Source organism: Nematolebias whitei, chromosome 5, assembly GCF_014905685.2.
Source record: "Nematolebias whitei isolate Nwh7 chromosome 5, NemWhi1, whole genome shotgun sequence".
Lineage (NCBI taxonomy): Eukaryota > Metazoa > Chordata > Actinopteri > Cyprinodontiformes > Rivulidae > Nematolebias > Nematolebias whitei.
The window spans coordinates 42,301,727-42,319,090 of NC_056502.1; positions in this window are offsets into that span (position 1 = coordinate 42,301,727).

Genomic DNA, 17,364 nt, shown 5'->3' on the forward strand with positions numbered 1-17,364 from the left:
TGTGTGTGTGTGTGTGTGTGTGTGTGTGTGTGTGTATATATATACATCTATAATTATTTTTTTCCTTAAACCCTCGTTCTCCGTTTGACATTTGGGGTCGGGGGCAGGGAGGGGGGTAGGCTACCTGGTTGGGGTCTGGGCTGTGGGTGGGTGTTTGGCCTTGGGAGACGATTGGGGGTGGGGCCGGTGCTCCGGTTCTCCCTGGGTTGTTTGGATCTTTTGATCAGGGTTCATGGTTGCAGTGGCCGGCCTTTTGGCTGGGGTGGTTGCCGGGTTCCAGCGGGAGTCGGCTGTGGTTGTGTGTGTGGTCGTTGGTGATGCATGGCAGCGGTCGGGGACATGGCTTTGCTTTGACGGGGTGCTGGCTGGTCAGCCTGATGTGACATTCGCGGTGGGGGGTGCTGTGTGTGTGTGGGGTGGGGTGCATGGGTGGCATGCTGGGGCCTCTCCGGGCCTGTGGAGTGGGGCTGTTGGGGTACCTGATCATTGGTGCGCTGGGCCGGCCTTGGTGTGCTGACCTCCTGCTGCTCTGGCCTCTGGTCTGGGGCCAACTTGCGGTTGCGGTCGGGTTGGTGGGGTGCATGGACAGCCCGACAGAGGCTCTGTTGGGCTGTCTTTGTGTGCCTGTTTATGTCTCGGGTTGGGTTTTAGGTGGTCCCCTCTCTTGGATCAATTTGGGCCCCCCATTTAATGTGGGGTCTACTTCCCACTGTTGCACTCTCCTCTGGTGATGGGCCCCCCTGCCGCCGGTGCATTGGCAGCACTCAGCATCTGGGGCTGGGTGGTGGGGTGAATGCAGGTCCGCCCTGGTGGCTGCCTGCCAGGGCCTGGGTGCCCTGGCTCTGTCGGGCCTCTTTTGTGGGGTGGTATGACCTCGGGACTCGGGGCTCGTTGTCCATGGCCGAATCTACTCTGGAGGGGCAGGGCCTGTGGACTCGTCACTGCAGCCTCCTGGGGTTTCTGCATTGTGGTTGCTGGGGATCGCCTGGGGCTTCCCTTTGCTTCTCTCTCTGGGGGGTGCGGATGTCCCGGTTAGGGGACTCCCGGAGCTCCAGGCTTGGGGGCCGCTGTGTGTCTGTGGCTCCGGTCTTCCCTGTGTTACCATCGTGTCCTGTGGGGACAGTTCTGTGGGTCCCCACATCCACTATTGAACATTTTTATGGAGAAACTTTATAGTGACAAGCATGCTCACACTGATGTTTAGATTCAGGTGTTTATCCGATACACACTCAATTGGGTTGTGGAGACCACTAAATATATCTTGTTTTACCATTTACTGTATAAAATACTTTCTAATGATGTTATAAGTATCATTATATATGTTGTTTGTTGTGTGGTTTCTTGGTTTTGTCTTTTTTTTTTTCTTTCCGCAGGTCTTGAGGCAGACTTCAATGATGTTGATTTGTGTTCTCTTTATACCTCTCTCTCTCTCTCCTCTTTTCCTATCTCCTTCTTTACCTTTTAACTCTTCTCTCACTTTTCTGCTTTGTTTTCATATTTGTTTTTCATCCCCGTGTCCATTACATCTGAAACAAACCCAAAGCAAATTCTAATATAATTTAATTTATATATCAAGTGGTGCATTAAGGTCAGTCATAATGCTCTGCTTTTGAAAGTAAATCTGTTGGGCATCACTTTGACACTCAGACAATAATTCTAAGTGTCACAATGCTGGACAGGACAAGGGAAAAAAAAAAGAGAGAGAGAGATTTGCACCCTTAAATTGACCATCTCATCTGCATCTCAGTTTGGGAAGAAAGCTGTCCAGCTGAAGACTGGAAGGATTTGAGGAGGGTACTGAGAACGGTGGAGAAGATCATTAAGACACCCCTCCCATCCATCCAGGACATTGGTCTCAGACGCTATCTGTCCAGAGCCAATAAAATCAAGAGACAACTCACACCCACAATATGGACGGTGTACTCTGTTGACCTCTGGCAGGAGGTACCACAGGCTGAAGACCAGAACCACAAGGTTCTGAAACACTTTCATCCCATGAGCTGTTAGATTGCTGAACTCAGGTCACTAATGAAGTGTCAGTTAAGGTTGCAGAGAAGAGAGAAAGAGAGAGAGGCAGGGTGCATGGCAGAACTCCTACAGGGTGGGCTAATAAAACACCTTTGACTTGGATCTGTATGTATGTATACATAGGTATACATGCATATGTATTTTGTATGTAGTCTTCAGATCTTCATAGATCATGTCAGGTCAATACACAAGTAAGCCTGTCACGATAAAAAACAAATTTTGCTGGGCGATTAATTGTCTCTGAAATTTAAAAAAGTTAAATCTGGTCCTCTGGACATTCAAAAAAAACAAAAACAAGGCAAAACAACAACAAAAAATGTAGAAACGTGTCGTCTCTCATCCGAGAGACTTCCTCAGTCTGAGGTGCTGTATTCAGCTCAGTCTTATAAATAGCACCTTCTCAGAGTGGATCAACCAGTTTGCTGCTGACAACCAAAACCAGCTGCTCACATGATCAAGAAGGACCATCAGCCTAACAATGGATCATTAGCATCCTGATGGCTGTTTACTATTCACAGGGGGTTGAGTGATACTAGCAATCACAGCATTGTAAGAGGGGGACAGTTGAACCCGGAGGCCTCCACCCCTGTTTAATGATGGACGATTTCTTTTCACAAAGATGGCCACCTTTACTCCTCTTTCAAACCATCGTTCCTCTCTGTCCAGGATGTGAACATCTTCATCCCTGAAAGAGTGACCGCTGGCCTGGAGATGAGTGTAGACTGCAGAATCCTGGCCTGATGATGTTGATCTTCTGTGCTGGGCCATCCTTTTGGCCAGTGGCTGTTTAGTTTCCTCGATGTAAGACTGATCACAGCCCTCCTGACACTGAACAGCATACACAATATTACTCTGTTTGTGCCAGGGGATTGGATCTTTGGGATGAACCAGTCTTTGCCATAATGTATTTTGGGGTTTAAAAGCCACTGGGACGTTGTGTTTAGAAAATAAACGTCTCAGTTTCTCTGATACTCCCTCAACATACGGAATGACCACTGGTCTGGGTCTGGGTTCCTCCTTTTCACCTGTTGGCTGACTGGAGTCCTGTTTGGGTTTCTTCTCTGCTTTCAGGAAGGCCCAGTTAGGATATCCACATTGCTCTAACGCCTGTCTTGTGTGGGATTTCTCCTTCTGCCTGGCTCCTGAGTTAGTGGGGACGCTGTTTGCTCTGTGGTACAGAGTCCTGATGACTCATAACTTGTGCTCCAAAGGGTGATGGGAGTCAAACTGCAAATACTGGTCTGTGTGGGTGGGTTTGCGGTACACCTCGAATCGCAAATGTCCTCTATCAGAGACTGAGACCTCACAGTCCAAGAAAGCCAACATGCCATTTTTTACATCTTCTCATGTGAACTTGTATTTATCCACAGAGCTGATGTGGTCAGTAAAATGTTGGACTTCCTGAGATTTAATTTTAACCCAGGTGTCGTCAACATACCTAAACCAATGACTTGGTGGTGTCCCTGAAAAGGACATCGAGGCTCTTTTTTCTACCTCCTCCATGTACAGGTTGGCAACAATAGGAGAAACTGGAGACCCCATAGCACACCCATGTTTCTGCCTATAATATTGCTCCCCATATGTGAAGTAGGTTGACTGCAGGCACAGTTTCAAGAGTTGACACAGTTGTTCTGTGGAAAGTGTGGTCCTGCTGCTCAGAGTGGTGTCTGATTTTAATCTTAAACTGACCACCTCTACTGCATCATCAACAGGAATGCACTTAAAGAGTGATGTGACATCAAAAGAGACCATTGTTTCATCAGTCTCCATGATGACATCCGTCACCTTATCCACGAAGTCCATGGTGTTCTGTATGTGGTGTTCTGAGCTGCCAACTAAAGGGATGAGTACAGACGCCAGATATTTGGAAACATTGTAAGTGACAGAGTTAATCATACTAACAATTGGTCTTAAAGGTACACCTTGTTTGTGGATTTTAGGTAAACCATACAGACTAGGTGTGGCCTCCCCTGGGTACAGTCTGTGGTACAGAAAACGGTCAATAGCCTTGTCCTGCTCCAAATTTTTCAGGCAATCTATTAACTTCTTCTTGTAACCACTTCCTGGATCTCTTTTCAGAGGTTCATAAGTGGTTAAGTCACCAAGGAGTGTCATAACTTTCTCATGATAGTCTTTCTGGTTCAAAATCACTGTGCACCTTCCTTTGTCTGCTGGGAGAATGATGATGTTTTTGTCCTTGCTAAGAGTGGTGAGTGCATCCCTCTCCTCTCTACTGATGTTGGAAGGTGGTGGTTTGGCATTGCTGAGGCAGGCTGAAACTTTGATTCTGAGCTGTTCTGCTTCACCCTCTTTTATTTTGTTGTTGCAGATGGCTGATTCTGTGGCTGTGATCATCTCCACCAGAGGAAGTCTACTTGGTGCAACCGCAAAGTTCAGTCCCCTGGCAAGAATCTCTGTCTCTGGCTGGGTGAGCTGTCTGTCAGATAAATTCTTCACCCACTTTTCTGTCTCCCTGGCATGTAAATGTTTACTGGAGTGTTGTCCCAGGAACTATTAAATTGAAATTTTTGCTGATTTTTGAACACCTTTGTCCTTATTTAAGTCTGGTCCCTCACAGTTGGTGTCAGGAGTGAGATCTTTTTATTTTCAAACAGTTAAGGACATTGGTGTATGCCCCCCTCCCCCCCGGTTTTACAATTTTTGCATTAACTGCCTTTGATTTTTTTTTTTTCTTTGAGAGGAAAAGATGCCAACAGATGCCTGGAAGAGGACGAACAAGAGGAGGAGCCAGTCCTGAGCCAGATGAAAGATAGGCTGTTGAAGAAGGTGGAGCTGTTGGTGGAGTGTTTGACATGGAAGAGAAAGGTGAGAGTGAACCAACACTAGCAGACTTGGCTAAGCTTCTCAGAACCCATATGGGGCAACAGAAGGCCAAGGAGGACTAATGGACCAGAGAAGCTGCTAAGCAAGAGAAGAAATTTGAGGAACTACAAAACCAGTTCAGCTTGTTGAAAAGGGAGACTCAACCCCAAACCACACCCCCTGCTCCTCAGACCCCTTCACCAGTGCAGCCTACACAACCACCAGATCTTGAAGTAGCAGCTTCACCTCAACACAATCAATCAGGTGACCTTAAAGAACATTCACATGTTGCTTATGCACCTAAATTACAAAAACTTGGGGCGGCTGTGGCTGAATGGTTAGAGCAGTTGTCCTCCAATGCAAGAGTTGGGGGTTCGAATCCACCATCAGTCACATGCCGAAGTGTCCCTGGGCAAGACACTGAACACCTCATAGCCTCTGATGTGTGTCCCATTAGTGTAAGAATGTGAACTAAAGCTCTGATTAGTCTCTTTAGAATTGTTTGTTCAATTAGCTTTGTAGAGATCTAGTAGAGTGCTGTATGAATGGGTAAATGAGGACACAGATTGTAGTGTAAAGCGCTTTGAGTATCTTGAAATAAGATAGAAATGCGCTATATAAGTACAGTCCATTTACCATCCATTTACCATTTACCAAGAAGATGACATTGAACATTTTCTGTGGGATTCCTGGGTTTTTTGCCTGTCACTCACTCTTCCTTCCACAGCCAATTAACTTCAATTCACTCCACCTGCTGCTGCTCTGAGGAGGACGGCCTGATGGGTATTTAAGCACCTGCCAGACACCTCTTCAGTGCTGGGACATCTTCTACCAAATGGACCTTCCACGGACTGCCTCTTCAGATCCTTCCTAGGATCTCATCGCTCCACTGGACTTCATCTGTGGATCAACGGTGTCCTAGTGATGAGCAAATGAAGCTTTTATGAAGCACTTCAAATATAGGTTCATTTGTTGAAGCTTCAGTTACAGTGATCTCTTGTGGCATTTTGCAATGCTGCTGTCAAATTAGGTGTTATGCTTTTAGTGGCACACACCGAAGAACTTCAGTGACTAGTGTTAAAGAAACTACTTTACTGTGGTAAAAAAAAGATTTTTTTAAATTCAGCAACTTTCTATGTTGTCTGGTTTGAAAATTTATTTATGCTTACATGTTTTTGAATAAAGATAAATGTGCATTGAAGAGATTTAATAAAAATGTTGCGACGGTATTGTGCTTTTGTAACTGTGACAGAGTCCGAGTCTTTATCATTCTTAAAAATAACAATGAAATGACGTCTCCAGCATCTCCATGTTTGGAGCTGAAGTGTCTAATCATAGAGGAGGTATCATGATGCTTCAGTTGAACACACCAAACATCTGCAGAAGATTACTTTACCTCCTGGTAGATTTTTTTTTTTTTTTTTTTTGGTTCTCTACTTTTGGAGAAATTAAGTGGAAACAAGTTTGGTTGAATGGAGAAAAATGTTGCATAACAAATAAAGTTAAAGAGGTTTCATATAAAATCAATCATAATGTGTACCCTGTTAAAAAACACTGGAAAGATTTAAACTTGATATGGACTACTCTTGTACATTTTGTGAACTACACATGGAAACAATTTCTTTTATTCTATCAATGTAATCACACAGACATTCTGGACAGATGTACAACAACTCATACGACAGAAAACTGGACAAATAATTCAACTTACAGAGAAAAACATATTATGCTTCAACAATAAGGATATGGACAAAGACTAATCTACTTCACCCAACTTCTACTTCTCCTGGGAAAATTCCACATTCACAAAAAAAAGTGGTCAAACTCCAAGTCAAGCATGACCCACTTCAGCAGAACTTTAAATATACAGCAGCACTGTTAAAGGACTGGAAAACAAAAAGGCAATGAAAACCAACTCAGTTCTAGAAAAACTTAATGTGAATTTATCTGTATAACATGTAAATATATTATTTTGTATCTTTAGAATTTTTTACCCTTTGTACCATTTTATAACCAAATTGTTCTTTCTATAATTTTGTACCTGCTAATATACCCCTGGCAGACAGTTTGTAAAATTGATAAAGTTTTGTAATAAAATAATTAAAAAAAAGAAAAAAAGTTGAACACATCAAACACTGCACCTGCAGAAATACACTAATGTAAATAAAAAAAATTAATTTGAGCCCATACTGATATGATTATTAAAATCACTTACATAATTTTACTGTAATTATATTAAATACATTGGTTAAATGGGTTAGATAATATCTTCACTGTTGCACATTACTATAACATTTTTGACATTTAAATGCCAAAACCACCTTATCATGAGCAGAATGAAGTGTTCCCACATGTTATAACGACCTCTTTTCCTGGCTGCCTCCATAATTACTCAATTCAAATTAACGGCAAAAACACACCTACCCTCCAACACACTACTAACGTTTTAGAGCCGTTTCGTAGTGTTGAGGTCGCAATTCAAAACTGTCTCAACCCGTCACCTGTCAGAATCGAGACAAGGCGGTACCAGGGAATCAGCTGTTTGGACCGCGAACCAGTCAAGTGATTCATTCAGACAACGAAACAGTTTGTGTTTCGGACGTCACGTGTCACGTGACTTTTTCCGCACCAAAACAAGCAGTGCTCCGATGTAATTTTACTGCAGGGTTCGAATCATGTTTTGAAGCTTTTGTTTCATACTACCATCACTATGGTGTCCCTTCAATATTCACCATTAAAGCATTCTCAACTGGGTCAACCTGATCCTCTCTCCACCGCCAAATACCTCAGGACTGGATCTCATACAAAACCCAGGACCTCTCCTCTCCTCCTCGGCCTCCACCAACAACACAAACAGTAAGGAGTCGATTTTCTATCTTCAAGAAATTAAAACATTCAAAGAGACACCAGAACCCATACTCACTTATTCCTCTTCTCCCTTACAGCTGTGACGACAAGATTCACCTGTAAATAAAGTTCACTTACCTTTTGTAGTCCTGACTCTGTCTTTATTGAATCGGTCTGCTCACGTGGGGGTCAACGTTGATAAAACCTGATATTTTCTCATTATTTTTGATAGAATGGCTTCTGCCTGCAGGTGGCCAAGAACTGACTGGGCTTTTCACTTAATACCTTGGCTAACAGGCAAAGCTAGAAGTGCCTTTGTGCACATGGATGTTGATTTGTCTATGAACTATGACCAATTCAAACTAGCTATTTTGCAGAAGTATGGTATTAATAGTTAAACCTACAGGCAAAGATTCCACTCACTTCAGGTGGAGCCTGAAGAAACTCTAAAAGATCCCTACATAAGGCTGAAGGAGTTGTATATCAAATGGGTGCAACCTAATGGTAAAACTGTTGAACAAATCAATGAAATAATAATTCTTTAACAGTATTTGAGAATGTTGTCACCAGAACTACAGGTGTGGATAAAATAACATAATCCAAAGACTGTGAAGGAGGCTGCTGAATTGGCTGACATGTTTGTGGCTGCTAGAAGGAAGAACTCCTGGGCTTTTCAAAGCTGGAAAAAGGATGGCCACAATCAACCTCCAGCCCAACAGGTTTCAGGTGTGGGTAAGCTCCCTGTAAAAGAGATATTTGGCTCAAAATTTCAGGGGAAAAAGCCCATTTGTTATGTGGACAGGAGAGTCACACCAAACCAGTGTGTCCTCAAAATGCTGTTAAGTTGTCCCTGATGTGTTTTGTGCCCAGGGAAGAGACTCAAAAGGTGGGAGTAATGCAACCAGTAATGCAGCCATTAATGGAGACATCTGTAGAGCTCAACGGTCAGGTACTGAAGGCCCTGATTGATACAGGGAGTACACAGACTTTGGTCCAGCGCCGCTATGTTTTACCCCAGTTGGTTTGCACCAGTGAGCACATTCCAGTTTGTTGTGTCCATGGTGACAAAAGAAATTATCCAACTGCAGATGTCTGTCACTGTGAAAGGGAAACCCTACCTGCTTAATGTTGGGGTAGAAGAAAACTTGCAAAATATTTCACCACCATTCTGTTCACCATTCACCTGTCCAAAGGCTATTGGCAAGTGCCGCTCTCCCTCAGGTCCAAGGAGCTGACGGCGTTCAGAACACCATGGGGCCTTTACGACTTTAGAGTGATGCCATTTGGACTTCATGGGCTCCTGCCACATTCCAGCGCCTAATGGATAAGGTACTCAATGGTCTTTCACATTTTGCCTCTGCATATCTGGATGACATCATTTTTTACAGCAACTGTTGGGATGAACACCTGCAACATCTGAAAGTGATCTTTGAGTGTCTCCAGAAAGCAGGATTGACAATAAATCCAGCCAAGTGTGCCATAGCAAAAAGGAAAACGGAGTACCTGGGCTTTGTCATCAGAAGATTGGTGAAGACACAAATTAAAAAGATTGAGGCCATCCAATCTTGCCCTTTTCCCCAGACAAGAAAACAATTTAAATCCTTCCTAGGTATGTCTGGTTGGTACCACAGATTTATCCCTAATTACTCTGCCAGAGCTTCTCTGCTTACAGACATGACCAGTCTTCAGGGCCCAAATGTACTACTGTGGTCTGAAGAAGCTAAAGAAGCATTCAGAGACATTCAGCAGGTCTTAAGTGAAGATCCTGTGCTTTACTGCCCTGACTTCCAGCAGGAGTTTGTTTTGCAAACTGATGCATCAGATAAAGGTCTGGGTGCTGTGTTGCTTCAGGGTTCTCCAAATGATCGCCATCCAATCGTCTTCGTCAGCCGTAAACTTTTCCCCAGAGAAACCCGTTATTCCGCTATAGAGAAGGAATGCCTGGCAATAAAGTGGGCTCTGGATTCCCTACGCTATTAGCTCCTGGGAAGGAAGTTTGTATTAAAAACTGACCATCAAGCTGTAAAATGGCTGGAGAGAATGAAAGACACAAATGGTCGAATAACCCGCTGGTACCTGGCCATGCAACCCTACAAGTTTGAGGTGCATCACATCCCTGGCCGGCAGAATGCTACTGCTGACTACATGTCCCGCTGTGCCAGCGAGCCTTCAAAGGAGGGGGAATGTGTGGTGGATGCTTCTACCACCACCACATCGTATTCGTATTTATTTAATTTACATTATTAGTTACAGATTACATTATGTATAAGTTGAAGGTATTTTAGACATTTTATTTTATTTTTTTCATTTAGCCTTTATTTATACAGGTAGTCTCATTGAGCCACGAGAACTCATTTTAAAGAGAGGCCTGTTTAGGGAGCACATGGTGGGGGTTAAGGGCCTTGCTCATAGGCCCAGAGTGGGGCGAATGAGGGTAGGGGCAAGTGTGGGTGTTTCGCCTACCCCACCCACAATTTTGATGTTGTCGGGGCCGGGGCGTGAACTGGCGATCTTCGAATCACAGGCCCACCTCTCTAACCTCTGCGCCACCACTCCCCCCATATATTTTCTGATGGGTACACATGTTAGTTAATATTTGTCTGAGTGGTTTACTAACACTTGTTCTTTTGTTTTGAGATGCTGTAATACAGATCAGCTGGAGGAGGAAGCCTGGAGCATACCACTTTTTCCTAAAAGACTGAGGGAAGGGGGAACTTCTATTTGTTAAATTTGGCTTTAGTTGGTTAATTTGTCACTTTAGTGTTCACTTATTTGTGCCAAGTTAGTTAGTTTTGCTTTATTTGTTTCAGATGCTGTTTTATCTAAGTTTGTATTTTTTGTCCTTTATTATGTTGTTGTGCCTCCCTCATGTGGCAGATTTGGATTACTCCGCCCCTATTTAAGCAGCCCTTTGTTCTTTAACAGGTCAGTTTGGTTAGTGTTCAGTTGACCTCATTTAAATGTTGGGCCCACATTTGTTATTTATCTTTAGATTTATTTTTTCATTGAAATTTGAATCTTTAACTATTTTTGGAACTATTAAATTGAAATTTTTGCTGATTTTTTGAACAGCTTTGTCCTTATTTAAGTCTGGTCCCTCATAGTGTGGCATGGTTTGTTTTAATAAAAGAAAAGTGTAATAGGACCTTGAGCACAATTTCGTTCCACCTCATTTACCACTTGTGATGCGAAAGACAATAAAGAACATTGAACCTTGAAATGTGTCAAGTTGAGCACTTGGCTCCTCCTGCACCATTTTATGATGTTTAGCATTACACTTTGTATGTTTTATTTCAGAAAAGCATTTGACTTGGAAAACATTTTTAAGCCCATCTAAAAACGTTAAATCTGGTCCTCTGGACATTCAAAAAAAAAAAAAAAACAAAGCAAAACAACGAAAAAATGTAGAAACGTCTCTCATCCGAGAGACTTCCTCAGTCTGAGGAAGTCTCTCGGATGAGAGACGAAACGTTTCTACATTTTTTTGTTGTTTTGCTTTGTTTTGTTTTTTTGAATGTCCAGAGGACCAGATTTAACGTTTTTAGATTTTTCGACCTGGATTATTGAGCATGCATCAGGATATTTTTAAGCCCACATCTTGCTGCAGTTACTTTAAGACATATTACTGCTGACACGGATTTCTTGCTTAGGCCTCTTCACACTGTGATGACCCTGCTGGTGCAGCTTCATATTCCAAACGACTGACAGATTGTTGTGCATGGCGTGGTTGTGGTACAAATGAACAGGCAGGAAGCCACACAAACACACAATCACTAACAAACAAGAACACTGAACAGGAAGACAGCTGCAGGGCACTGGGATGGACAAAGTAAAGGGAGGCTAAAGCAACAGTGAGACCCAGGCAATCACCTGTCACACACACACGCACCTCATCCAGGTGTTGCAAAAATTTATTAAAGTTCAGCGTCAGCTTCTATCCGACAGTAATAACTGTACCAGCCTGTCTTTTCCCAAAACACACACACAAAGAGGGTCAGGCCTGAGTGCACAGAAACAGCTCCTGTAATGTAGTGAGGGTCAGGTTTCTCATCAGTGTCCTGTCAGATTGTGAACAACACTGAGACACACATGGCAAACTGCTCTCTGTACAGCTGGAGGAAGAGAACTTGACACTGTCACTGCATGGAGGCGAGCTGTCGGCAAGCGAAAAGGGGCCAGCAGTAAGCATTTAGAATTAATAATATAACATGTAAAAAAGCTGAAGTTCCCAATTATTTTCAATGCACTGCATCCCTTAATGCTATAAAAAGTGTCTCACTCACTGCTGACCATCCAGCAGTTCATCAAACATGTCCATCAAATCTGAAAATGTTTAGGTCCCAAGAAAGGTTTAGCTTTAGAAAATATAACTGACAAGTTCTAGGCTAAGATGTAAACTGTTTTTTCCCCAACAAATCCTTATCTTATGTATCTGTGTGTATACAAATGGATAAAATGAGTTGAAATCTGAAACTCAACTAGTTTCAAATCGATTTATTTCACAATCGTGACACTTTTCCAACACTTGTTTTTTATTTTTATTATTCATATGCAGTGAATAATAAAACTTGTCATTTAAAACTAGAATGATGGAGAATGAAGGAACAGAGACACAGACAGACAGATATACCATAATGCCTGCTCAGATCTTAGCAAATTTTGTTCGTGATCTTTGATCTAGAAAAAAATCCCTTTTTGATTGGATAAATCCAAATTTATTGAATAATTTAGTGGAACAAGAGCACCACATTAAGCAAATTATATGCCCGTCAACAAATTATTATACAGCAATTTATAGCAATGTCTTGGAAATGCCAAGGCCTTGTTTAAAATTTGACCCTGATTTGTGATCTTGACTTTGGAGCTGGGGTGATAAAAAGTATATGTGACACTCTGTCTAGGTATCAGGATCCTCATGTTTTAGACCCATTTGCAGGCAGGCGGGCAAAGGCAGGAGTTTATATAAAAAGATTTATTTAAACAACAAAACAAAAGGCTGACGGGGCAGCAGAAAATCTTACTCCAGTTAACAGAGAGTAAAACACAGAACAGATCATCTAACCGATGGAAGCAGGACGGACAGAGGAGGACTGAGATGTCTGAGTAAACAAAGCAATGATCTGACGCTTGTGTAGTGAAGAGGAGAGGTTTAAGTAAAGCTGAGGGAGAGAGAGATGATGAGTGCACCTGGGCAGGTAGCTGATTAGGGACAGGTGAGAATGATCAAGACTGGAAAGACAGACTGAGGAGTGAGTGAGTGTGACAGAAAACAGAATCACACAAGGGGCAGAATGAAATAAACACAATAAGCAGACAAGAGGAAGAAACAGAAATACAAGACAGACCACGGACAGACTGTGTCATAACCCCCCTCTCAAGGGACGGCACCTGACGTCCCCTAGGATCACCACACAGAAACACAGAACTGGTGGGAGGACGAGGGAAACACAAGGATGGAGGGCAAAAATCAAAAATCTAAACAAAAACCGGCAGGACTAGACCTGGGAGCAAAATACAAACAAAATCTTCTATGAACGGCCCTGGGCATCGTTCAGCGTAACGTGTTCAGGTGGACAGTCAGGAGACAGTCCCAAGCAAGGCCAGAGTTCAGGTGGACAGCCTGAGGACTGTCCAGAGCGGGACCAGAGTTCAGGGAAGGATGGAATGGGGCCAGAGATGGTGGTGCTGGCAACTGTGGGGACGGACCAGGGTTCTGCAGCCGATGGACCGGACCAGGGTTCTGCGGCCGATGAGTCGGACCAGGGTTTTGATCTAAAACCAAATGTTAAACCATATACCAACAGTTAATTTTTGATCAGGTACTGCTGCTATACAGGAGAATGTGGTTTCTAAAAACTCCACGCTGCTTCTTACATTGCTGTTTCATTGCTACATGATGTCCTTGTAAAAGAAAAAGAGAAGTGTATTGCAGGTGCTGATGAAGTGACCTAAAATGAAATGAGAGATTGAACTTTTTCTTGTTATTGTATGTCTGTTGGAGGAGTGAGGGATTAAAAACCAGAAATGGGCTAAAATTTATGTCACTGTATTCTTTCAAGCAAAAAATGTCAGTGTTTCATTTAATCTAAACAATAATTGTGAAATGAACTTCTGCTTGCAAATATCACTCAAAGCCTGTAATCAGCAACACAAATTGTGCTGAACATAACTACCAGATATACTAATATCAGTGCAAATGAGAAAATAGTGCCAGGGAAAAAAAAACGTTAGCTTTAATCATTAAGAAATATATAATAACAATACTGTAAGAAAATAATCAAACCAGCCACTAGGGAGCACAAGCCAGTGTATGTCTTGTGCTGGTCCCAAGCCCAAGTAAATGGTGAGGGTTGTGTCAGGAACGGCATCTGATGTAAAACACTTTTGCCAAAACTATAATGTTCATCAAGTTCATCAAAGCAAAACCATACTGGATCGGTCGAGGTCTGGGTTAACGACGACCGCAACCGGTGCTGTTGACAAACAGAGTGCCGGTGGAAATTGTGCTACTGTTAGTCAAAGACAACGAGGACGTAAACGTGTCAGGAGACAGAGGGAGAAGAGAAAAGTCAAGAATGTAGGACTGAGAGTGGCAACTCTAAAAGTGGGAACAATGACAGGCAAAGGTAGAGAGTTGGCTGATATGATGCAGAAAAGGAAGGTAGAAGGTAGATGTTTTATGTGTCCAAGAGACCAAGTGGAAGGACAGCAAGGCTCGCAGCATTGGAGCAGGGTTTAAACTGTTTTACCATGGTGTGGATAGAAAGAGAAATGGAGTAGGGGTGGTCCTGAAGGAGGAGTTGGCAAATAATGTAGTAGAGGTGAAGAGAGTGTCAGCTAGGATGATGTGTCTGAAGGTAGAAGTAGAAGGTTTGATGCTAAACATTGTCAGTGGTTATGCTTCACAGGTTGGATGTAATGGGGAGGAGAAAGATACATTTTGGAAAGATCTGGTTGAAGTGATAGAGAGTATTCCCAGGGAGGAGAGAGTGGTAATCAGAGCAGACCTGGAGGAACATGTTGGTGAAGGAACCAGAGGGGATGAGGAAGTGATATGTAGGTTTGATGTCAAGGAAAAAATTCAGGAAGGACAGATGGTGGTGGATTTTGCCAAGAGAATGGAAATGGCTGTAGTCAAAACCTATTTCCAAAAGAGGGAGGAACATAGAGTGACCTATAAAGAGTGGAGGACTGCGTATGCTGGTAGAGTACATCCTGTGTAGAAAAGGAAACCTGAGGGAGATTGGGGACTGTAAGATTGTGACTGGCAAGAGTACGGCCAGACGATGGTTGTGTGTAGAATGACTGCTGTTGTGAAGAAAAGAGAAAGAGTAAAATCAGAGAAAAATACCAAATGGTGGAAGCTGAAGACGAAAGAATGTTGTGAGAAATTCAGAGAGGAGCTGTTAAAGGCTATGGGTGGTAAGAAAGAGCTTCCAAATGACTGGGCAATAATTGTTATAGCAACAATAGTTAGAGAGACAAGTAGGAAGGTACTTGATGTGTCATCTGGACAGAGAATGGATGATAAGGAAACCTGGTGGTGGAATAGTGAAGTGCAGGAAACTATTCAAAGAAAGACGTTAGCTAAGAAGAAATATGACAGATAGAATACTGAAGAGAAACTGTGGACCAGGAAGTGGGAAAGATTAATGATGGTGAAGTCCAGAAAGCTTCGAAAAGAAAGAAGAAGGGGAAGGCAGTAGGACCTGATGACATACCAGTGGAGGTTTGGAAATATCTTGGAGAGATGGCAGTGAGGTTTTTGATTCAAATATTCAATAGCATATTAATTGATAAAATTCCTGAGGAATGGAGAAGAAGTGTGCTGGTGCCCATTTTAAAGAACAAGGGTGATGTACAGTGTTGTTGTAACTACAGATGAATTAAGTTGATGAGTCACATGATGATCTGGGAGAGAGAGTTGTGGAAAAAAGACTTAGACAAGAGGTAAATGAATGAATGAACTGTACTTACAGGTCCTTCCCAAAAAATTAGCATATTGTGATAAAGGTCATTATTTTCCATAATGTAATGATAAAAATGAAACTTTCATATATTTCAGATTCATTGCACACCAACTGAAATATTTCAGGTCTTTAATTGATTATGGCATACAGCTCATGAAAACCTAAAATGCCTGTCCCAAAAAATTAGCATATCATGAAAAGGTTCTCTAAACAAGCTATTAACCTAACCATCTGAAACAATGACGTAACTCTAAACACCTGTAAAAGATTCCTGAGGCTTTTAAAAACTCCCATCCTTGTTCATTACTCAAAACCGCAATCATGGGTAAGACTGCCGACCTGACTGCTGTCCAGAAGGCCATCATTGACACCCTCAAGCAAGAGGGTAAGACACAGAAAGAAATTGCTGAACAAATAGGCTGTTCTCAGAGTGCTGTATCAAGGCACCTCAGTGGGAAGTCTGTGGGAAGGGAAAAGTGTGGCAGAAAATGCTGCAAAACGAGAAGAGGTGACCGGACCCTGAGGAAGATTGTGGAGAAGGGCCGATTCCATACCTTGGGGGACCTGCAAAGCAGTGGACTGTGTCTGGAGTAGAAACATCCAGAGCCACCGTGCACAGGCGTGTGCAGGAAATGGGCTACAGGTGCCGCATTCCCCAGGTCAAGCCACTTTTGAACAAGAGACTGCGTCAGAAGCATCTCGCCTGGGACTGCTGCTGAGTGGTCCAAAGTTATGTTCTCTGATTACAGTAAATTTTGCATTTCCTTTGGAAATCAAGGTCCCAGAGTCTGGAGGAAGAGAGGAGACACATAATTCACATTGCTTGAGGTCCAGTGTCAAGTTTCCACAGTCACTGGGGTGTCATGTCAGCTGCTGGTGTTGGTCCACTGTGTTTTATCAAGTGCAGGGTCAATGCAGCTAGCTATCAGGAGATTTTGGAGCACTTCATGCTTCCATCTGCTGAAAAGCTTTATGGAGATGAAGATTTCATTTTTCAGCACGACCTGGCACCTGCTCACAGTGCCAGAACCACTGGTAAATGGTTTAGTGACCATGGTATTACTGTGCTCAATTGGCCTGCCAACTCTCCTGACCTGAACCCCATAGAGAACCTGTGGGATATTGTGAAGAGAAAGTTGAGAGACGCAAGACCCAACACTCTGGATGAGCTTAAGGCCGCTATCGAAGCATCCTGGGCCTCCATAACACCTCAGCAGTGCCACAGGCTGATTGCCTCCATGCCACGCCGCATTGAAGCAGTTTCCTGTTTACCTATTTTATGTAGCGTATAGTTGAGACCTGCGTGTCCTATTCTGAGTCGAGTGATGACATTTTCTACTTTTCTATTCCATTTTGTTGTCCTTCCTAACCCAACATGTTTTTGTATGCTGTATAAATATCTTCCCGTTTCCTGTAGATCACAGTGCTCTTGCCATACTGTTTGTGCATATTTCTTGATGAATGGTTTGATTTCTGATTTGCAAAGTGGGACTTGTAGTTCTATGGACTTTCTCTTGATTGCTTGTTTAGCCAGTGTGTCTGCCATTTCTTTTCCCTCCACATTGACATGTGCTGGAACCCAAAGGAATTGTATTTTTGTGCCTTTAATTTCTATTCTATACATTGTAATAAAAATTTCATTGATGATATCTTTCCGGATTGATTTGCCTGTTGCAATACTATTGAGTGATGAAAT